This window comes from Lissotriton helveticus (assembly GCF_964261635.1).
Source record: "Lissotriton helveticus chromosome 1_1 unlocalized genomic scaffold, aLisHel1.1 SUPER_1_unloc_31, whole genome shotgun sequence".
Classification (NCBI taxonomy): Eukaryota; Metazoa; Chordata; class Amphibia; order Caudata; family Salamandridae; genus Lissotriton; species Lissotriton helveticus.
Window position 1 is genome coordinate 863,685 of NW_027611672.1, and position 22,833 is coordinate 886,517.

General features: G+C 45.5%; 1 protein-coding gene across 1 annotated transcript in view; it reads left to right on the plus strand.

Moving 5' to 3' along the window:
• Window positions 1-12,011: 12,011 nt before the first annotated feature.
• LOC144805883 (uncharacterized) overlaps window positions 12,012-22,833 on the plus strand; it is a 104,124-nt gene continuing 93,302 nt past the window's right edge. The window contains exon 1 of the mRNA XM_078672366.1: window positions 12,012-12,139. The gene's annotated coding sequence lies outside the window, so the exon portion shown is untranslated. The remainder of the gene's footprint in view (window positions 12,140-22,833) is intronic.

Below are 22,833 nucleotides of genomic sequence, written 5' to 3' on the forward strand. Positions count from 1 at the left end.
GAGCTGTGAAGAACATACAACAGCTACCTACAAGAGAGAAGCATAGTCCAGGTTTCCTTGGGGTAAGAGATTTTTTGCATAATTATAACTGTCAATATCTATCATATGTTATAGAGCTGTTAAATGCATAAGTTACTCTTCCAGGGGTTGGCGTATCCAGTTAGAAGTTATACCAGAGAAGCACCACCCACCTACCTGCGACTGTTTTCTCTCTTTCTCTTCCACTTCCCCTTTCCCCGTTGCTTTAGGGGTTACCAATAGTTTTTCTGTTGGTGATTCCTGAGGTAGTGGGGCGTTGGGACCATCGTCGACTCCAGTGGATTCCTGAGCCTTCTGACAGATTGAAGTGCCCACTTTCCACTCGAGTCGTCATGGCTGAGGGATTTGATTTAAAGTCTTTGGCCGGAATCTTAGAAGGGTTACAAACTCAGCTTACACGCTCAGCAGAAGAGAATAGGATCCTTAGGGATGAGGTTAAAAGGTCCCAACAAGAAACTCGTCATGTTCAGCGGAAATTGGAGGAACTTGTAGCGGGAACAACTCCCTTACCTAGTTTCAATTCCTCACACAATTCAGGTTCAGAGGTAGCCACTCAAGTAATTCATTCGGTGGCTCCAATTGTCCCTTTAGCTAACCCTGAACGCTTTACTGGGGATCCTCATAAGGCCCAAATTTTCCTCACACAGTGTTCCTTACATTTTTTGTGCAGATCAGTAGTGTTCAAAGAGGACCAAGCAAAGGTCGCATTCATGTTGTCTTATTTGAGCGGAGACGCCGCTGCCTGGTCCATGCCTCTGGTTGCTCGTAATGACGCAGCATTGTATGATTTTGACCGTTTCAAAAAAGAATTCTTAAGAATATTCGATAGAAGAACTGCTAACCAAGCGACAGACAACGAACTCTTAGATCTCAAACAAGGCAATCGAGAATTGGTAGCGTACATAGCCCAGTTTAACAAATTGATCGTCGAAACGGACTGGCCTGACAGTAAACGTTCGGCGATATTCTATCGAGGTCTTAAGGACGAAATAAAAGATGCCTTAGCTCAGATTCCTAAACGACCTCAAGAAATATCAGAACTGATAGATTTAGTCCTTCAAATTGAACACAGATTGTTTGAAAGAAGGTCCGAAAAGAAGCGAGACTACAAGCCATTTGTGCCACGCCTGGACCGTATTAAATCTGAACATTCTAAAACCGACGTGGGTTCTGGAGAAGAACCTATGCAAATAGGTTCCATTCGGGGACCCCTCACTCAGGAAGAAAAGGACAAGAGACGGGCGAATCAGTTATGTTTGTATTGTGGTACGTCAGGGCATTTTGTGAGGGAATGTCCGAAGAAGCCAAAAAATAACCAAGGGTTAAAAGACAGATCCCATCAGTAAAGGGAGTTGCCCTGGTGGGATGTTCTGAACAGTCAACTCACGAACACCAGCAATTGATAAACACCTTACAGTCAGCAGCTCCTCATCTCACAGTGTCCTTCACAGTCAAATTTGGGCTACAGAAGTTGAAGGAAGTCTCGGTTATGATTGATTCTGGGGCTACCGGAAACTTCTGCGATCAGAGATACGCACAAGAGATGGGAATCAAGGCGGTTAAGGAGAAAAACCATGAAGTGGTAAAAGCAGTCGACGGTACTAATTTAACCTCAGGTCCTATTGTGGAAGAAACAGAAACCTTACATTTAGAAGGATTACAGGGTCATCGAGAGACTATCAGATTTAACCTTATCGATGCGCCCCAGTTTCAACTAATTTTGGGTCTGCCGTGGTTGACTGTACATAACCCGACTATTGATTGGGAGAGAAGAACGGTCAAGATGAACTCAGAATATTGTCAGAAGAATTGTCTTGCAAAAAACATGGAGAAAGGTGAAGGATCGCCGGCCACCGAGTTGGCTCAACTATCGGTTCACGTTTGCACAGTCAGTACTGAAGAAATACCCCAGGAATATCAAGAGTTAGCAAGTGTGTTTGACAAAAGGAATGCCGAAAAACTACCACCACACAGGAGCTACGACTGTAAAATTGAGTTGGAAGCCGTTGCCAACTTACCCTGTAGCCGGGTCTATGCACTCACAGAAAAGGAGAATAATTATCTCAAGGAATACTTGGAAGAATATACTAAAATGGGATTCATAAGGCCATCTCAATCGCCAGTTTCCTCTCCTCTTTTCTTCCGGCCAAAAAAGGATGGAACTCTCCGTACGTGCATAGACTATAGAGCCCTGAACCAAGTCACTGTGAAAAACCGATATCCCTTACCCCTCATCAATCAACTTTTGGACCAAGTCAAAGGAGCCAAAATTTTCACAAAGCTTGATCTACGGGGAGCCTACCATTTGGTGAGGGTTGCCGACGGTGATGAATGGAAGACAGCCTTCCGGACCAAGTATGGATTATTCGAGTATCAAGTAATGCCATATGGGTTGAGCAATGCCCCAGCTGCCTTTCAAAACTTCGTAAACGATGTTCTACGGGAGTTCCTGGATCGAGTGGCTGTAGTATATATTGACGATATATTGATTTTTTCCAACAATATGGAGGATCATGTCCGGCATGTGCGAGCAATTCTTCAGAAACTGTTAGATAACCATTTATATGTGAAATTGGAAAAGTGTTCATTTCATGCTGAGAAGGTGGAGTTTTTGGGATTCATGTTGTCTGCAGCTGGAGTCGAGATGGATAATTCAAAGGTTCGGACCATTCAGGAATGGTCATCACCAAGAAGTGTGAAAGAAATTCAAAGTTTTATTGGCTTTGCCAATTTTTACCGGAGGTTCATTCCTAATTTCTCGTCTAAAGTCGCTCCCATCACCCATCTGCTGAAGAAGGGGCAGAAATTTGAATGGACTGCAAATGCAGAACAAGCCTTTCAAGATTTGAAGACTGCGTTCACTAGCGCTCCCATTTTGATGCACCCCGACCCTGAACAAGCATTTTTTGTAGAGACAGATGCGTCAGACTTTGCAACTGGCGGAATATTATCGCAGAGAAACAAAACTACAGGACAACTACATCCGGTTGCTTACCGTTCCAGGAAACTGTCTGATACTGAGCGTAACTATTCCATCGCAGACAAGGAATTGTTGGCTGTCAAAGAGGCATTCCAAGATTGGCGACATTATCTACTGGGGGCCAAACACACCGTCACAGTATTTACAGATCATCGAAATCTTCAATTTCTTAAGTCTGCGAAAACTCTCTCGCCGCGTCAGTTGAGATGGTCCCTGTATTTCTCTGAATTTGACTTTGTGATCACTTACAAACCTGGTGCTAAAAATGGAAAAGCCGATGCCCTGTCACGAATGAATCCTGACGTCGAAGAAAGAGTTTCAGTAGAGGAACCAATAGTTCCGTTGAAACAAATCATTGGAGCCATGCACTTGAAAGAGTTTAATGAACAAATTCAGCAAGCGTGCTCAGAGAATGATCTTCGCAAATGGGTGGAATCAGATGCGAAAAGAACTCTCGTAAATGGACTTCCTTATCATGAGGGCAAGTTATATCTTCCCACCAGAGAACTTCAAGAAGATGCCATGAAAGGTTGCCACGATGATCGGTTGGCTGGTCATAAAGGAGTAAGGAAAACAGAGGATCTGGTCAGGCGGCACTTTTGGTGGCCAGGATTGGCAGCTCAAGTAAGACAATATGTTTCGACCTGTGAGATTTGCATTAAGGGGAAACCAAGTCGACAGTCCCCACAGGGACTGCTGCAACCTTTGCCAAATGCACCATACCCATGGCACACAGTGACACTTGATCTAATTGTAGATCTGCCTCCTAGTCAAGGTCACACAGTGATTTTAGTGGTGGTGGACTCGTTTTCCAAAATGGGTCACTTCATTCCTTTCAAGGCGGTACCCACAGCTTTTCAATTGGTGCAGACCTTTAATCAGCACATAATTCGGGCACACGGGGTTCCACAGGTAATCATATCAGACAGGGGCTCACAGTTCGTGTCTAAATTTTGGAAGGCCTTTATGCATAACCTAGGCATAGATACACGTTATTCAACCAGTTATCATCCTGAAACAGATGGTCAGACTGAGAGGCTGAATCAAGATTTGGAGCAATATTTGCGCCTCTATCTGTTGGAACAGGATGTTGAATGGTCTGAATTACTGTGGACCGCAGAATTCGCATATAATAATGCAATCCATGACTCCACAGGGTTTACTCCATTTTATCTGAATACAGGCAGACATCCGACAATCACACTAGGAAAACAGGATGAAGAGGTCCCAGCCATTACTTGTGTGATGAAAGAACTACAGGGTTCATACAAAAGAGCGTTGGGGAACTTAACAAGGGCTAAACAATCTTATAAGAAACAGGCAGATAAAAGAAGAAGACAGGGTTCTCAGTTTGGAGTAGGTGAACAAGTATGGCTATCCACAAAACACTTAAGATTAAAGGGTAATCGAAAGTTTCAGCCGAGATTCATAGGACCATTCAAAATCGTAAAAATCCTAAACCCCGTAGTGGTTAAATTACAACTACCCAAATCATTGAAAGTTCATCCTACTTTCCACATTTCCCTTCTAAAGAAGAACCCAGACCAGGCCAGATTAAAAAACACACCACCATCTATCATGGTTGAGTCCAATGAAGAATATGAGATTAGCAGAATCTTAGATTCTAAATTCACCAAGAATAAACTATTTTATTTGATAGAATGGAAAGGTTATGGGCCCGAGGAGCGGTCATGGGAACCATCTGTCAATGTGCATGCCCCCCGACTAGTTAAGGCATTTCATAAGACCTTCCCCAACAAACCAACTCTGGGGGAATCTTCCTTGAAGGGGGGTACTGTCAAGACTCCAGGCACGATAGCAAGCATTAGAGTAGTTCACAAAAAACCTCAGCGATCTCTTAAGAAAGCCTCCAAATACCCACATTGGAGAAGACAACACCGAGTGACTATTCTGTTTATGCAGCACTGCTTTCAGCACCTCAGAGAGCGTGAACTTCAACATGGCCGCAGAGGAAGCCCACAAACTGCGCAGAGTGACAGTTCTAGTCTTTTTGGGCTCGCGAGCGGCAGAGGTAATGAAGCGCACGTTCGTTCAGAGATCTGCGCACTTCAACTGACTTCTTCACCGGAGACGCAGCGCAGCTCTCGCGTGAAGACTTTTCCTGAAGTTCCTGTCAGCGCTTCCTGTTCTTTGGCTTAGATATCACTCGCATGCGCAACGAGGGATTCTGGCAAGTGACTTTTGAGAGAGACTTGTGCATAAAGCACCGTTTTCGAATTTCTACAGTTCAAATTCAAGTTTTGCCATTCAAATGACTCAGAGTAGAGTAGTCCACATTAGAGGGGCAGAGTAGCATTTTAGGTTTAGGAGCCTTAGCTTACTAATAGTGAGGGTAGGTTTTACCCAAGGATTATAGCGTTCAAGTTCCAGTATAAATACAACAAGGGACTAATAAAAACCCAGGTAATTTCCCCAAAAACTATTCAAAGGTTATCACGTGAGTAAACAGAAGGAACAGTGTTCTAATTGTGTTATATGTACAGGAGCTGTGAAGAACATACAACAGCTACCTACAAGAGAGAAGCATAGTCCAGGTTTCCTTGGGGTAAGAGATTTTTTGCATAATTATAACTGTCAATATCTATCATATGTTATAGAGCTGTTAAATGCATAAGTTACTCTTCCAGGGGTTGGCGTATCCAGTTAGAAGTTATACCAGAGAAGCACCACCCACCTACCTGCGACTGTTTTCTCTCTTTCTCTTCCACTTCCCCTTTCCCCGTTGCTTTAGGGGTTACCAATAGTTTTTCTGTTGGTGATTCCTGAGGTAGTGGGGCGTTGGGACCATCGTCGACTCCAGTGGATTCCTGAGCCTTCTGACACTCAGCTTCCAATAATAATTTAGGATTTGTTTTGCCTGCGCCAGAACCCAGACCAGAGTAAAATCGACAACATTGTGCAAGTGCCACCCCCCCCCTCCCTCCCCAGGATTGGGGTTGTAGGACATAAATACCGGTTGTGGCAGGCACTATTGTGACAGAGCGAGCCACGGCCCGACTGGAAACCCAAAACCGGCTCTGGCAAACAGCTCAGCATTGGGCAAATCATTGCAATCTCACGTGACGGATTGGAGTGCCATGTCTGAATGTAACTGAACCAGAACCCCTAAACGTGCGTTGCCAGATTTGCACAGTTTGACTTCTAATTAATATAGCATCGCTCCAGCACTTGACAGTTCAGAAAGCTATAAAAATGTGTGACTGCATTTCAGTACGGTGATGCGGACCACCACATTGAAATGCGTTAATCTAACCTGTGATGCGTGGTACTTTGCAGGCCTGTTCCCCTCAACGCCTGCACCCTTGCACTATGGTGCAAGGCTGTCTGCATTGGTGCTCAGCAGCTAAATTTAGCACCAGTACAGGAAGAAACACAGGGCTGCACTATATTCTTGTAAATACGGTGCACCCCTGCATTTCAGAAGTGGAGAGTGTGGTGTGAAGCCAAGGAGGCTAACGCTGTACACCTCCAATTGCTTCTAAATATGCCCCTTAATGACAACAGCCTGACCTTTTTTATCAAGAGGCAGAAAGTCCTCTTATTTCAGAGGATGCACCACCTTGATGTAGCATTGCTCCAGGAAACGCACCTGCACCTATTGAACATGATGAACTCAAAAGGGATTGGATGAGTACAGTACTACATGCCAGCAGGGTCCAGACTACCCTTACACAGCCATCTACTCCTATGGAACAGGGGCACAGTGGGTTGGACATCTTATTTCACAAATCCCTGGGCGTTTGCACACTGCGGACATTGCGGGACCCCCTTGACAGATGTATAACTTTGTCAAGGTTCAGATAACTATTGAATCTTTGTGTGTGGGCTCTATCTATACCCCGGCGGCTGACCAAACTCCTGCTGTCCTTTGGACAGCCAGGGTATTCATGAGGGGGGGTGCTGGAATATGGCACCTTGACAAGTCCAGAAACCAAATGACCAGGCAGCCCCGAGACCGGTTCATCCTCTCTGACATTATTGATGATCATGCCTTGATCAATCCATGGTGGTTGACTCACCTGAGGGACGTGGACTATACTTTCACCTCCTGCGTCCATTGTTAACGTTTACGCCTTGATCCTCCCAAACAGTACCTCTGATCATGATCTTGTACAACTCGACCATAAACTTCGATTGTTGCAAATCTCTCAGGCCCGTTGGCATATGTATACAGCATGGTATAAAGCCCATGAAAATAAGCACAGATGGTGCCAATATCTGAGCCAGTACTTGGAGGAAAACATTGAGTCCACGTCCTCTGCACAGGTGCTGTGGGAGGGCAGGAACGCATTTTAGAGGTAATTTGATGAATGATTTGGCTGCCTATAAGTGCCACTGTGAGGCATAACAGCGTTGATTGACTGACCTCATGCTTCTCCTGGCTCAGACGTATAACGCATTGCTGACACCTGCTCTTCTCAAGGAGCTGCTTGGGGCCAAGTATGATCTGAACTCCGATTACACAGTGGAGGACCAGAGGGATATGCTCTGTGGACGATATAGTAGGGGACGGTGAGTTGGCCCCCTTTGCTACTCTCATGTGTGATTATGGGCTGCCACAGTCGCATCACTGACAGCTCATGCAGAGCCTGCCACACATGCTGGCTGCTCCCCCTTACGATCTAGAGACTGACCCAATGTTGCATTATATCGTGATGTGGAAAGGATTCAAGGACACTATGGTGGGATTGTATGTTACCACTATGGACAGCCATTCTTCGAGCACCACTGCCCACACTTTATGCTGTTTGTGGGAGCAGAGGCTGTCCCTCTCACTCTCTGAGCAGGACGGACACGACCTTTGGAAAGAACATGGCAGTTTCCTCCAGGAGGTCAGGTTGAAATTCAGTTATTTCAAGTTCCTACACCACTGGTACTGGATGCCGGAGTGGATCTATAAAGCACATACGGCAGACGATTCCAAGTGCCGGAGGTGCTGAAGGTGTGGCACACTCGCCTGTGACATTTTACATTTCCTGCGGACTGTACAGTGCTTTGTGCTACTGGGGCTCCGTTTGGGATACCTTGATGACCAACCAAGGGGTGGCACCGCAATTGATGGCCCGTCTGACCTTGCTTCACAAAAAGTCAGCCTTCCAGGATTTAAGCCACCACTGTAAGAGTTAGCTGGCTATGGCCTTCATAGTGGGAGTTGGCTTTTTGGGGGCGACCATGGGGCTTGGCACCCTGACATTTTTTTTTCCTGTTCCCATGTCCCTTCCCCTCGTGTTCTCCCTCATCCACCTTCCCTGATCATCTGGGGGATTTTCTGAGCCACATCACCTCTATCTAGAGGGGTTATTTCATTTATTGTTTTTCCTGTTTTCAATGTCTTCTCACAAGTTCTAGTTTACACAGTATCTTGGACTCCGCTGAATCGATAAACTTCCATCCCTGTAATATGCTCATTGTATATGAAAAATCAATAGAGAATTGAGGTATTTAAAAAAGACACAGGGAGTGGTGTCACTTAACATTTGACTTTGACAATTCCAAAGGAAGAGACATTACTGAATTTATAGACATGATCAGCACACATGTAAAGTGATAATATTGACAACCAAGTCTCACTAAAATAGACATTCAATTTAACATTCCACTGAACTGTGTGCAATACTCATGGTGAAATATGAGAAAAGTGTTGCACCAAAATGTGGGACAGAGGGTCTGCTCCGTGCCGAATAGTCATGTGTGAAGTTCTAGTTAATCCCCATAGTTTGGAAGAATGGGCCAGGTTTGTGTGAGACCTCAGCACGACCTCCAAATGTGTTAGTGTCACTCGTGATGAGTGACGCTTGAAGGCTCTGATATATGCACGTCCAAATTTATGTTGCTGTGAGGCATTCAAGGCTGCTTGCATGACAATGCTGCAAAGAGTTGATGCACTCACTAATCAGCGGTGTATTGATGATGAGTGTACTATGATATAGGGGCCTATGTGAAGGAGTAGAATATTTTCGAGTAGTGAAATGCCCCACCCCTGTTCCTCAGACCAGTAACACCCACTCATTTTTACGATACAATGCAAACTGTGTGAGAAATTTCTGGTTCATACTTGATTGCCCTATTTTAGGAATAAATTGTTTCAAAGATAAATTGCTTTATTTTTTGTCAGTGAATCTTTGTTGAGAGAGGATGGTGGTTACTGTAAACAAAACAACAAAGCCTGGAAGAGGCCGCTATCTTAATATTTTAGGAGACAGTTGTGCTCTTAAACCAGAAACTGAAAACCTAATTAGAACCTACAATTCAGTCTTGTTCGAGGATATAAAACCGAATTAAATATAAGGAATAAGTCACAGACACAGGAACATTAGAAATAAGCTGTTCCATCAATTGTCGCTTTGACACATGACCTATGCCGCATTGTCACTGATCTGGTGTTTAAAACTCCATGGTATTTACCTCTGTTTACTTTGCTATCTAGGACGTTGTGGATTTGAAAAACTGCAAATAAATTATTTAAAAGAATAAATAGGCTGCCCAGTTTAATTGGAAAACTGACTGATATTCTGATATATTCTTTGAAATACAGATATATTCATTGAAATACAGACTGCCACTTCCAGTTGTCACCTTTCTGTAAATACTCTTAAGTCCTTTACGTCAGTGTTTGGAAGATGCAATCTGAAGAGAAGCTATAAATACTTTTTTACAGCAGCAAAGTGTGAGGCCCTGTACTTGAACTGTCTGACCCTTAAAAACATTCACATCTGTGACATCTGAAATCCCAGGTCTTTACAGGCACCAATGCTTTTTTGTGTGAGCCTGGAGGCGGTGGTTCCGTCAGCGGCCACCAGAGGGTGCCCCTCGCCTGCTGATGAAACCCACTGATCTGCATGTTTTATGAAAGGGAGAAGGGTTTCCTCTTCCGGGTCAGCGGCGGCAGAGACAGCACCAGCCGCGTTGGTGACACCACTTCCTGTCTCTCCTGTTTTTTATTTTTATTTATGCATTTTTATATAGCGCGGACTTTACCCGAAGGTGTCAGAGCGCTTCACAAAAGGAACAGAAATGGAACATAATGAGAAACATTACAAAAGCATACGTTACGTTACATAAAGTAATAGTGACATTTGTGATCAAACAATATACATGAGGTATTAAAAATTGTGAGCAACCAAAAATACATGAGGTAGTAAAGGTAATAATGACAATTGTAAGCAAACAGAATACATGAGGTAGTAAAAATTGTGAGCAACCAAAAATACATGAGGTAGTAAAGGTAATAGTGACAATTGTGAGCAAACAGAATACATGAGGTAGTGAAAATTGTGAGCAGCCAAAAATACATGAGGTACTAAAAAGTGCACAGGAGGAAAAAGTGACAAGTGTGCAGTTACAAGAGAGAACAAAGTATCATTTGAGGTATAATACTGCAAAAGGTGCTAGACACTCAGGGAAACGAACAAGCGTTATGTAGGCAAGGTGGCACTTGTGCAAGTATCAAAGATAAAAACATGTGAGAGGTAGCAAACCGTGTGTTACAAGGGCGAAGTGGTGTGTGCATGTTACACAAGGGCACCAAACACAAGTACATGGAAAATACTCCAAAGAGGCAGACACTCCAACCCCAGGAATACCCTGGGAAGGCACTTCCATGGGCATGGAAAATAACAGTAGTGGGAAGTCTTCCTCCAAATAACAAGAGGACGTGAATTACTTTTGGAGGTGTCTCTGGAGGAGGAGAACTTTGAGGTCCCTTTTGAAAGCCTGGGAGGAGGCAGTGGTCCGGAGCTGAGGCGGGAGTGAGTTCCAGATTCTCACTGCGTTGCCTGAGAAGGATTGGGCCATTGTTCTCTCCTTCTTGAAAGTGGGAGGTTCAAGTAGAAGATTCTCCGCATTGCGTGAGGGTCTAGAGCCTCCAGAGAGTTTCAGTTTATTCGCCAGGTAGCGAGGAGAGGAGGAGTGCAAGGCTTTGTGGGTGATACAAGCGGTCTTGTAGATAGCTCTAGCCTCGAAGGGGAGCCAGCGAAGGGTGGATAACATCGGTGTGATATGATCGCTTCTTTTGGCCCCATAAATGAAGCGAGCTGCTGAATGGAAAACAGACTTAAGTGGGGACAGGTGGGATTTGGGGAGGCCAGTAAGAAGATAATTGCAGTAGTCTAATCTGGAGAGGACCAGCGATTGCACCAGGGTTATAAGGTCCTGTTCCGGGAAGAAGCGTCTGATTCCCCAAAGAAGGCGCAGTTGGTAACGAGCAGATTTTGCAATAGAATTGATGTGGGGGGTTAGATTGAGTTTTTTGTCTAGAATAACTCCAAGGGATTTTGCGCTGTCGACAATGATGGGTTTAGTGTTAAGTAGATTCATCTGATCCATCCATGATTGAACCGGGGGGGGGGAGAGAGTGAGGAGGAGAAGAGGAGGAATTCAGTTTTGGAAGGATTCAGAATCAGTTGATGAGTTGACATCCAGTTTTGGATGGAGTCCAGAGTAGAGCTTAGGAAGGAGAGATCATGGGTGGAGGCAACCTTGAGGTAGAGTTGAGTGTCGTCTGCATAGAGATGGTAGTGAATCCCGGATTTGCTTAGGAGGTTTCCCAGTGGTTCTAAGTAGAGATTGAACAATGTAGGTGCAAGTATAGAGCCTTGGGGAACACCTTGACCCACCGCCACAGGAGAAGAAAGACTGTTCGCAATTTTGATCATTTGGGATCTGTCAGAGAGGAAGGATGCAAACCATTTAAGCACAGTGCCCTCCATGCCCATTCTCTGTTGAAGGATATTGAGGAGGGTGTTGTGATTGACAGTGTCAAAGGCTGCAGAAAGGTCCAGGAGAATTAGAAGACAGGACCCCCCCGAATCGAGTATCCTCAGCGCGTCATCAACCACTTGCAGTAGGGCTGTTTCAGTGCTGCAGTTTTGCATGAAGCCAGACTGACAATTGTCAAGAAGATCATTGTCCTTGATATGACGAGAGAGTTGTTTTGCTACACATCTGTCCATCCACACACATCTACACATGTGTCCAGCCTGCTGCAGAGGAGGAAGGAGCCCTGTCTGGTGGGCAGATAACTTCATCTTCAGACCCCCCCTCAGACCCAAGATCTGCCCCCCCAGGAGGAGGAGAGAGCCTTGACAGGTTTCTGTTCAGGTAGGAGAGCTGCTGACTCACTTGGCTGCAATTTATTAATACATGGATCTTCCTCCTGCTGAGTCTGAGTGGGGTGCAGAGGAGGAGGGGCCTGTCCAGGGGTGCAGAGGAGGTGAGGCCTGTTCTGGGGTCAGAGGAGGTGAGGCCTGTCCATAGGGTGCAGAGGAGGAGAGGCCTGTCCAGGGGTGCAGAGGAGGAGGGGCCTGTCCAGGGGTGCAGAGGAGGTGAGGCATATCCAGAGGGGTGCAGAGGAGGTGAGGCCTGTCCAGGGGTGCAGAGGATGAGGGGCCTGTCCAGGGGTGCAGAGGAGGTGAGGCCTGTCCAGGGGGTGCAGAGGAGGTGAGGCCTGTCCAGGGGTATAGAGGAGGTGAGGCCTGTCCAGGGGTGCAGAGGAGGAGAGGCCTGTCCAGGGGTGCAGCGGAGGAGAGGCCTGTCCAGGGGTGCAGAGGAGGTGAGGCCTCTCCAGGGGAGCAGAGGGGGTGAGGCCTCTCCAGGGGTGCAGCAGAGGAGATGCCTGTCTAGGGGTGCAGAGGATGTGAGGCCTGTCCAGGGGTGCAGAAGAGGTGAGGTCTGTCCAGAGGAAGAGAGGAGGAGAGGCCTGTCCAGAGGAGCAGAGGAGGTGTGGCCTGTCCAGGAGAGCGGAGGAGGTGAGGCCGGTCCAGGGGTGCAAAGAAGAGGCCTGTCTAGGGGTGCAGAGGAGGTGAGGCCTGTCCCGGGGCATGCAGAGGAGGTGAGGCCTGTCCCGGGGCATGCAGAGGAGGTGAGGCCTGTCCCGGGGTGCAGAGGAGGTGAGGCCTGTCCTGAGGGGTGCAGGGGAGATGCCTGTCCAGGGGGAGCTGAGGAGGCGAGTCCTGTCCGTGGTGCAGAGGAGGTGAAGCATATCCTGTCCATGGTGTTAAGAGCAGGTGAGGCCTGTCCAGGGGTGCAGAGGAGGTGAGGCCTGTTTCTGGGTGCAGAGGAGGTGATGCCTCCCCAGGGGGAGGAGAGGAGGTGAGGCCTGTCCATGTGTGCAGAGGTGATGAGGCCTGTCCTGAGGGGTGCAGAGGAGATGCCTGTCCAGGGGGAGCAGAAGAGGTGATGCCTGTCCTGAGGGGTGCAGAGGAGAGGCCTGTCCAGGGGTGCAGAGAAGGTGAGGCCTGTCCCAGGGTGTGCAGATGAGGTGAGGCTTGTCCAGGGGTGAAGAGGAGGTGAGGCCTATCCAGGGGTGCAGAGGAGGTGAGGTCTGTCCAACGATGCAGAGGAGGTGAGGCCTGTCCAGGGGTGCAAAGGAAGAGTGGCCTGTCCAGGGGTGCAGAGGAAGCGAGGACTGTCCAGGGGTGCAGAGGAAGTGAGACCTCTCCAGGGGTATAGCGGAGGTGAGGCCTGTCCAGGGGAACAGAGGAGGTGAGGCCTGTCCAGGGGTGCAGAGGAGGAGAGACCTGTCCAGGGGTGCAGAGGAGGTTAGGCCTGTCCAGGGGTGCAGAGGAGGAGAGGCCTTCCAGGGGGGTACAGAGGAGAGGAGGTGAGGCTTGTCCAAAGGGTGCAAAGGAGGTGAGGCATGTCCTTTTCAGGGGGGGTTGCAAAGAAGGTGACGCATGTCAAGAGGTGCAGAGGAGGTGATGCCTCCCCAGGGGGAGGAGAGGAGGTGAGGCCTGTCCTTGGGTGCAGAGGTGATGAGGCCTGCGAAGCTGGTGCAGAAGAGGTGAGGCCTGTTCCGTGGCAGTGCAGAGGAGGAGAGGCCTGTCCAGGGGGGCAGAGGAGGAGAGGCCTATCCAGAGGTGCAGAGTAGGAGAGGTCTGTCCAGGGGTGCAGGAGAGGTGAAGCCTGTCCAGGGGTACAGAGGAGGTGAGGCCTGTCCTGAGGGGTGCAGGGCAGATGCCTGTCCAGGGGGAGCAGAGGAGGCGAGGCTTGTCCGGGGTTCAGAGGAGGTGAAGCATGTCCTGTCCATGGGGTTAGGTGCAGGTGAGGCCTGTCCAGGAGTGCAGAGGAGGTGAGGCCCGTCCAGAGGTGCAGAGGAGGAGAGGCCTGTCCAGGGGTGCAGAGGAGGAGAGGTCTGTCCAGGGGTGCAGGGGAGGTGAAGCCTGTCCAGGGGTGCAGAGGAGGTGAGGCCTGTCCTGAGGGGTGCAGGGGAGATGCCTTCTCCAGGGGGAGCAGAGGAGGCGAGGCCTGTCCGGGGTGCAGAGGAGGTGAAGCATGTCCTGTTAAATCTGGTAGCAAATATTTGGCACACTCCGAGATGCAAGTAATGCTGAATGGCCAGTCCCACATGAAATACTGGCTGCGCACGGAGTTTCCACCGCGTGGGACGGGATCGTCCACACGTAAAATTGATAAATAGCAAGGATTTTGACTTCAGGGTGTAATTATAGCTCCCGGTAATTCTGCGCTACATGTACACGCGTGCAGTGGGTGGTGACAGAGCTTGTGGAAAGATATTACACCCATTGAATAATTTGTTAAAAACTTAAGTGCCAGGGATCTGGTCAGGAAGCATGTTAAGTACAGCACATACCAACATTATAATTAAAACAAGAAGTGCAAGCAACAAGCGCGGGAGTTGTGCGCGCACACGTGCAAAAAAAAAACACGCGAGTGGTGCGCACGAAAGAAGGAGAGGCCAGGGCGCTGAAAGCTGGTGGCTGCGCGCGTGAACGCAAGCGCTAGGCCGTGTGGCAGCACTTTTAAAAGCCCTAACAAAATGTCTCACAGAGCCGCATGCGCTGGCTCAGGCAAGACCTAAAAAGGGAAAGTTCTAATGGCAAGCAGGGAGAAATTATCTCGCAATAGGCGGAGTATCCCCAAGCATATAGATTATTAGATGTCTTGGAGAGACAGCGCATGCACGCTGCCTAGGCGAGACCTAAAAATCACCAAATTTACAAGAATACGGTGCAGCCCTGCATTTCTCCCTGTGCTGGTGCTGAATTTAGCTGTCTAGCGCAAATGCAGGCAGCCTTGCACCATACTGCAAGGGTGCCTGCGTTGAGGGGAGCAGGCCTGCCAAGTACCACGCATCAGGGGTTAGAGTAACGCATTTCAATGTGGTGGTCCGCATCACTGTATTGAAATCCAAAGACACACATTTTTATGGCTTCCTGAGCTGTGAAGTGCTGAAGTGCTGCTATAATAATTAGAAGTCAAACTGAGCAAAGCTGGCAGCGCACATTTAGGGGTTCTGGTTTAGCTACATTCAGGCATGTTATGTATGTTGCTATGTTAAGTTAATTTCTATAGCGCATGACTCACCCGGGGGCATCTCAGCGGTCGCCTAGAAATTTGGCCCGAGGACTGAAAGTCAGAACAGAGTTAGAACAGGAATGCTTTTAGTTGTTTCCTAAAGGTGCTGTATATGGAAATTTTGTTTCGGGACAGCAGTAGTTTATTCCAGTATCTTGGGGCCAGATACGAAAAAGCTTTTCCACCAGTCTGACTCAAACGTATACGAGGAACCTGTAGAAGGCCTAGAGTACTGGATCTGAGATTTATGTTCGGTGTATGATAGGTGAGTATCTTTTGTAGATAGTAAGGGCCTCTGCCATTCAGCGCATTGTAAGTGAGACAGCAGATTTTGAAAAAGGATCTCTTCCTTACAGGTAACCAATGCAGCTCTCTCAGCAAGGGAGCAGAAGGGGAGCCAGCAGGGCGGTTCAGTAACATTCTGGCCGCCGTGTTCTGAATCACTTGTAATTTAGTAAACAGGGTCTCTCCCACTGCCGCCAACAGAGCATTACCATAGTCTAATTGGCTGATGACCATGGCTTGAACTAAGGTTCTGCGGTGATTGGTGGGCAAGTAGGGAAGAATTTTGCGGAGTAAACGCATACTATAGTAGCAGGAGCTAGTAGTGGCAGCAATGTGGTCATTCATGGTTAATGACTGATCTAATTTTAGGCCTAGATTTTTAACACATTTTTTAGGAACAGGAGCTGGTCCCAATTGTGAGGGCCACCATTCATCAGACCAGCCAGTGGAGGCTTTCCCCGTTAGCATGACCTCGGTTTTTCCAGGATTCAATTGGAGGCAGTTCTGTGTCATCCAGCTAGAGATTACAAGCATTCCGCTGGAGAACCGCAATTTCTCTGCTTCTATCTTTGGGACAATAGTAAATATAAGCTAACAGATATGGCCCTAGCACGATAGTTTGTGTTCTGTATGACAAAGTTCTGCAACCACTTCAAGGCTGTCCCTTGAATGCCACAGGAAGCTAGTCTCTCCGCGAGCACTAAATGTGAGATGGTATCAAGAGCCGCAGAGAGATCTAGAAGGATCAGTACTACCGATCCTCCAATGTCTATTTTCTGTCTGAGCGAGTCAGTTACAGCGAGCATGGCAGTCTCAGAAATCCAGATTGTGATTGATCCAGAATTTCGTTGGACTCTTGGCATAGACTTAGTTGCTTGTTAATTATACTTTCCAGAAGCTTGCCCAATAAAGGTACCAAAGAAATAGGGCGGTAGTTGCTGAGTTCTCTGGGATCCGCAGTCGGTTTCTGCAATATTGGACGCACAAATGCTTCCTTCCATGTTATTGGAATGGTACCTGATTGTATTGAATAATTATTGATATTTAGAATTGCTGGCACGCAATGAGTGGCTAATAGGGCCATTGTCTTTGGAGGACAAAGATCTTGGGGTGAGCCAGATTTTGAGAAGGAGAGAGCATTGGAAACCTCAAGCGTGGTTAACTCGAAACAATCTAAGGTGCTAGCTGCCATTTTTTCTAAGCCCTCTGTTCTAGTAGAGGCTTCAAGGTCTTGAGAGGTGATCGATGAAAAGTTAGCATGAATATCAATTATCTTTTCTTGAAAATAGATTGCTAACGAATTACAAAAATCTTGTGTTTCCATAGGCAATTGTCTACAGACATGAAGAGATACGAAGTCTTTTACTATATTAAAAAGGGCCTTTGGGACGTTACTGGCACGTTCAATTTGGTTAATAATAAATAGACGTCTGGCTGATTTTAAATTCAGATTACAGCTAGACAAGAATTGTTTAAACCGTAGTTTGTTTTGTGGGTCTTTACTGACTCGCCAAAGTCTCTCCAATCTCTTGCATTTGGATTTTTCAATCTTTAGCTCCGAAGTGCACCAGGGGGCTGATGGTGGACATTGGGGAGAATCCAAATCTGTCACAAAGGCGGTATTAAATTCTTCCAACGTCGTAGGAGCATCCTTATCCTTCTTTGGTGATTCCAGGGGGAAATCCTCATTAAAGGCTTCTACAGAAAGATTTCGCCAAGGTATTGCGCCACTTGTTTTTTCCCTGCACATAAGTCTGAGCTCTTAGGGCATGGCTGTTGGATAGAGAACTTAATCTTTGAATGATCGGTCCAAGTGAGAGAGTCTGGGAGGTTACAGGTTAGATGACCAATATTAGAAAAGATTAGGTCTAGCGAGTGGCCAGCTGGATGAGTTGGGCCTGTAACTCTTTGGGTGAGTTCAATCATGTCAAGAGTAGAGAGGAGTTTATTAACCTCAGGGTTCGTATGATTTTCACCATGAAAATTAAAATCCCCCAACAAAAGAAATGTATTTGAGGAGAGCACATGTATAGCAATTAGATCGATCAGTTGGTCCGTGAAATTGGTCTTAGGAGAGCTCTTCCGGGGAACCCTCCCTACTCCCGGGACCGACGTTGCAAAGCAACCTAGGTCTGCTGCCGATGCCAGACACAATTCTGCCCTCCTGCTGCTGGTCAACAAACAGTGAGCAACCCAAATAAACCTTCGAGGGCTTGGGTGATTAAATGGAGGGGTAAAGTTGCCTTCAAGGGATATGATCAAATTTAGAAACCATTCATTAATGACACCTTAGTCGGAAGGAAAAATCAATTATCCTTATGTGTAATTAAAACAAAAAATAAATTGTCAAATTACATTTAACAAATCTTAACACATACACAACATATAAACAACAAAGCACAAGGGTGTATATAAAAAAATAAATGTTATCAACAAATTCTTAAATCAGCAATAATTCAAAAGAGCAGGACAGGAAATGCAGGTACAAAAATATTGATAAACTAATAAATGGCACAGCAAAACCTAAAAGAACATCTATCCCAGAACAAAATGACTCAAACACTGCAGGGATAAGATGAAATGTCGACGTTTCGGTCTCCTAAAGCAAAGTTATCGAGACCATCCTCAGGACTGATGTCAATTCTACACTGCTAGAGCTGTATTGTAATCTGAAACATAAATGTTTACAATTACATATTTATCATTTATTCAGAGAAATAAATACACCCAAGTGACAAACCTAACTACATAAATACATATACTACTGATATTGACCACACAGAGATCATTAAAACTTACGAGAAACAAACAGAGACACCTATTGCGTTATTTAGTTTAAAGAGATCAACACAACTTGCTGACATTTCATAATATTCGAGAATAGATTGTGGATTTCAATTTGGACAGTTCTTTTGCAAAAGATTTAGTAAGAGTTCATTTATGCAAAGATAACTGATAACATGCCCTGTAAGCAAGATTTTTAGCACACAGGGACGCTATTTTGAAAAATATTTGACAAAGCAACATCACTAGATTCATGCATTAACATTAATCGAGTTCTATGCATCAGGAACAATGATTTAGATTCCAGCAGGCCAAAAGAGGTCACTGCACTTCCACATGTATAGCACACCTATTTTAATTTAAACATAGTGAATACGGATGCTTGACAAACATACCAAGGGGGAAACAGTTGCCGGGGTAAAAGTTCATGCAAAAGCTTTGGATAACCAGTAGTGATACCTAAATAAACAAAGAGGGGTTTTAACTTAGTACCAACAAGGTAAGAGTTAATGTTAATCTGAGCACACATAATGTCTACGGTACCTGGAGATAGAGTGAAACCAGGCCTCAAATTGATTACACGGGGCACGGTGGACCTTCACAGGGAATGTCCGGTTCTGACTAAACAATAAAAGCACTGAAAAAGGATGGACACAGCCATCAATATGTTACAAAATTATTGTGCTGTACTAATTTTGTTTAAAACCAACAAGTTTTAACAGACCTCTGGCAATGGCAATAGGGGTTTAGAGTGCGAAGACCTCGTGATGGCACTGACAGATGTAGCGAGAAAATGAATCTAAAGAGATAACATAAAAATAAATTCCTGCACATATTTGTAAAAGCGTACTAGAACTAATGATTTGACGCTGGGACGGAATAATTACTTTAGTCGCAGCAACAATGTCATGGACTACGACCTCGGGGCACTTCAATCAATTATTTTTGGCAGTCACTAGAATAAACGGTAGAGGAAGCGAGGGGGTCAGCGTGAGAGAGACGAACTAAATTACACAACGCTGTAGTGGGGAGCAGATAAGACGCGTTTAACTTACCGAATAAATCCAAGTGGGTCGGGGTCAGTCTAACCGGCAGCACTGCTTCAGACGAAGTAATCAGTGATCTGCCGCCATGCAATTTAAAGCGCTGTTTGGAGCGCGAGAGAGGACTGCATGCATGTCTCTCTGCGCACGAACTCAGGCGCCATCTTAGAGGTGTAAAAAACGGCAACCTAAGCCTGTGTTTATATTCAGCATGATTCCCATTTATTAAGGGTATGATGCATTCATTTAAACTTCACGAATGACTAAATAAGAATGCATTGAACCTTTGTAATGTATTCAATACTATTAAAAGAGGGAACAAAAGTGGTCATTTTCGGGAATAACAAATGTCAAATATCGACACAGTGAAAGCGTATGGAGTATTAAAAATAGTAGATTGTATGTTGGTAAAGCATCCGCATTTTTTTCTTCATACAAATACCAAGCACCTAACAAAAAAGTAGCAACATATTAGAAAGATTTAACATCTGATACAGACAAGCCATACTAAATGTACTTTCATAATGTCTATTTCAAAACAGATTCCTGAAATTAACACGTATATGGATGGAACTCATACCTAAGGAAGGCATGCCAAGGCATGCCATTCAGTTGCAGAATTAAGGCCTCTTTTAACTGTGTCTGTTAGGCAGATTAATTTGCCTTCTCTTAATGAGAGAATTCTATCGACGTTGTTTTGTCGTGTGCTTGGTCGAATGACTTCAAGCACCCACCAGACCATATCGGTCTCTTTGTGGCCCAATTTAAGATAATGTTCAACCAAGGGAGCATTCTCTTTCTTACAGCGGATACGCGACTGATGTTGCAAGACGCGCTTTTTAATGGGTTGTATGGTTTTGCCCAAGTAATGGAGTAGGCAGGGGCATTGAATGCAATACACCACGTTAGTGGTATTGCAATTGGAAAAATTCTTGGCTGTGAACTTCACACCATTAATCGTACACATTTTCACAGTCTTGGTGGTGGCACAAGCCACACAGTTATTGCATTTATAGTGACCTGTTAGCGGAGCTAATTGCCTCATATTATCCACGATATTATCTTGTGGAGTGTTGTCGTACGCATGGATAAGCCTATCCTGCAGATTAGTGCCTCGCTTAAATGAAAACAATGGTTTTTGTACCAGTTCAGGTAAGGAGTGGAGCAGATTCCATTGTCTGGAGACAATTTTCTTAATTGCATTTGAGTGCGTGCCAAAGGTTGATACACAGACAATATTCGTTTTGTTTTGGCGTTTGTTGACAGTCAACAGTGCCTCGCGGTCATAATACCAAGCCCTCTTCATCGATTTTCTTAGAAGTCTTGAAGGAAAGCCCCGTGCTTGCAGTTTCTCCTTCAATTTGCGGGCTTCACAAAAGTAATCATCTTTGTATGAACAGTTCCGCCGGAGACGGAGGAACTGCCCAAAAGGCAACCCATCTTTCAATGCCTGAGGGTGATGGCTTGTGTAGTACAACAGGGTGTTTCTAGCTGTTTTTTTCGTAAACAGGGTAGTGTACAGTCGGTTATTAGCATCAACTTTTATCGTGATATCCAGAAAGGGCATCTCCACAGTGTGGTGTTCCAGCGTAAACTGTAGATTCATGTTTCTGGAGTTGAGCCATATGTGGAAATCATGTAGTTGTTCAACGGATCCTGCCCAAACCATGAACACGTCATCTATGTAACGCAGCCACTTCAGTATATTTGTAGCAAAAGGATTGGTAATGTGCCAAATATATTGATCTTCAAAGGCAGCGACATAGATGTTCGCTATATCAGGAGCGAAAATCGCGCCCATAGCCACTCCTTTTCGTTGTAAATAAAAGGAGTTTTGATATAGAAAGAAATTTTCACACAAAGGGATTCTGATGCATTCTAGAATGAAAGATGATGGAACAGAATGGGGTCTCGGTCTTAATTCCAGAAGAGTGTTCAGTAAATCCAATATTTCAGTTTGAGGAATGTTTGTATACAAACTCTCTATATCCATAGATACAAGTATGTTAGTCGTAGGATCAAATCTGAAATTCTCAACTTCATTGATGACAGCTGTCGTGTCCCTAATATAGGACGGCCGCTCAATCGCGAACGGTCTCATAAAGAAGTCTGAGTAAGTGGCCAGGGGCTTCAAGATAGAATTACAACCCGAGACGATCGGGCGACCTGGTGGGTTAACAAGGTCTTTATGCACCTTAGGGAGCATATAAATCACAGGCACCGTTGGAGTTTTATTGACCAGAAAGGAAGCCTCCTTATCATTCAGCCAACCTCCGTCGAGGCCCAATTTACTTAGTGCTTGAATTTCCAATGTCAATCTTTTAGTTGGATTGTTTGCGAGTTTCTGATAGTGGGTAGGGATAGAGAGTTGTCTCGTCATTTCCTGATTGTACTTGGACTTTTCCCATAAAACTATACCACCGCCCTTATCTGCTGGCTTGAGCACAGCGTGTGGTAGCTTCTGAAGATTTTGAAGTGCTGCTTGATGTTCCTTAGGTAAATTGGACCTGTATTTACAGGGGTTTTTAAATAGAAGTTCAATTTCAATAAGTGTGGCATTTTCAAAGGTGATTATGTCTTTGTGCACCATCGTATTGGATGGATAGAAAGTAGATGGGTTCCTAAGTCCTGTGAATCCTGTTTTGGGATCTGATGAATTATTCGCAAAAAAGTTTTTTAACCGAACTGAGCGGAAAAAACGGTACAGTTCGAGTTTAGTTTGAAACAGATCATTTCTGTATGTAGGAACAAAACTAAGACCATTAGATAGAACTGCCACTTCTTGTTCAGACAAGTTATGTGATGACAGATTGAAAATGGGTATTGTTAGGTCCTCATTCACCACTCGTAGTATTGGTTCCGGGTCCGGCGGAACCCCGGAGTATACTGTCTGCGGAACCATCCTCGTCTCGATTGTTGCGGTCTCCCTGGTGGTCTGGAGCCTCGCTGGTCCTGTCCTAAAAAAGATTGGTGGGATGTGGAGGGTTGTTGGTCCTGCTGGCGATGGTTAGTATTAAATGATCTGTCACTGCCAGATTCAGACCCAGTGTCAGAGAAGTTAACACGTTTAGTCGGTTGTTGGTTAGTACCTTGGGAAGTATAAAAGTCTTTCCTTAAGTAGGGATACGTTCTTTCTTTATTGTATCTCCTAATATCGTTCTGCAACTTATCACACTTCTTCTGAGAATTGAACTCCTCAAACTCTTTGATGGTTTGTTGAATTTTATCTAGGAGTAATTTACTATTAGTAATTGAGCTGTCACCTGAGATCTTATTTTCCAGGGTTTGAATCTCTTTTGTCAAAATCTGTATTTGACGAAGCGCGTCGCCCGATCGTCTCGGGTTGTAATTCTATCTTGAAGCCCC